At 33.3% G+C, this 1,274-nt stretch overlaps 1 non-coding gene across 1 annotated transcript; it reads right to left on the bottom strand.

Moving 5' to 3' along the window:
- Positions 1–642: 642 nt before the first annotated feature.
- Positions 643–717, bottom strand: LOC127124755 (small nucleolar RNA U30). Its single transcript, XR_007804223.1, has one exon. It is a non-coding gene; the product is annotated as a small nucleolar RNA U30 (small nucleolar RNA).
- Positions 718–1,274: the final 557 nt, after the last annotated feature.

Here is a 1,274-nt window from a genome sequence, read left to right as displayed (position 1 = left end):
AACTGTTAAAAAAGAATACTATATTGTTATTTACATGTTGATCATATTTCAAACGTCACTAGCATGTTGCTTCTGTAACAAGAACACATGGTGTGCTGTAGAATATTTTGAATCCACTGGTATTATACTCAACATGCTTCTCCATTACCTCTCACCTAATGTTTTTCACATTTGAAGAACTCTCTTGCACCACACCATCGTTTGCAATGATGAAAGAGCATTAAATATACTTCTCAATAACGGGTTTGATACAGAATTAGCACTTCAAACTACTGAAGTACCCCTCCATGTTATGTAACATTTTTTATGAGGTACGAACTATAACACCAGAATTATGATTAAAATGAAACAATATTGCCTCACATAACTAAGTAAGCTTATGATTTGATATGTAGTGAATTTGATAAAATCAGCTTGTCACCAGGATCATGTCATTCTCTCAGTAAACCCAAACACAATAATTACAATTTACACATCCAATCGTACGGACCTTGATTACAATTTAAGATGATACACAATGACAATTGAAACAAGATAAGTATAATGAGACATTTGTGATGAAATATACTTGTGAAGTATAAAAGTTAACCCCTAAGTTAAAAATATTAAAATTGTGGAGCTTGTAATAAGAAGGAAATGGGTGCTCAGAAAGTAATGAATGGATATGAAAGTTATCCTCATGATAAATCAGATTAACGAGATTATTTCAACTAATCATATGATTAAGATTTGTAAGAATTGCTTAAGCAACTGACTTTCAACGCAAAAGTTTAAAAAGATACTGAGTGGCTCGCATACAGGAGAGATGTGTCACACTGCATAATGAGGACCAAGCAAGATCGTCGGCAAAACCAATAGATTTGATATATGTAATTCTATGTTTTAGTTAAATATTTTTTGTTGGATAATGTGAGCTAATATGTCTATACCGTTTGTAACTAATGATCCATTTGGAGTTTACTTTAGACAATGGGTGCTGTTCTTTTTCTATGTGAGGGTGGAGGGCACCTCCTCTTTTTTAAGCTGTTAAAATTATACAGGGTGATTATCGGAAGATATTATATTCTATCGAAGAACTCGAATTTTTCAATAAGAGATCGTCAGATACTATACTCAAAAGAAACCAATATGTCACTTCAATTAAACAAATCGGAAGAGAAGTTGATTAATCATGTACAAAGTCCGAACAAAGACTTACCCTCTAATAAAAGCAGGGGACGAGAATGATGAAGACCTCCATTGAGATCATTCAACCCAAGACCTCCACAGGGGAA

Source organism: Lathyrus oleraceus, chromosome 2 (assembly GCF_024323335.1).
Source record: "Lathyrus oleraceus cultivar Zhongwan6 chromosome 2, CAAS_Psat_ZW6_1.0, whole genome shotgun sequence".
Lineage (NCBI taxonomy): Eukaryota > Viridiplantae > Streptophyta > Magnoliopsida > Fabales > Fabaceae > Lathyrus > Lathyrus oleraceus.
The sequence above is the reverse complement of the archived record's forward strand: the minus strand, read 5'-3'. Positions and strand labels throughout refer to the sequence as shown.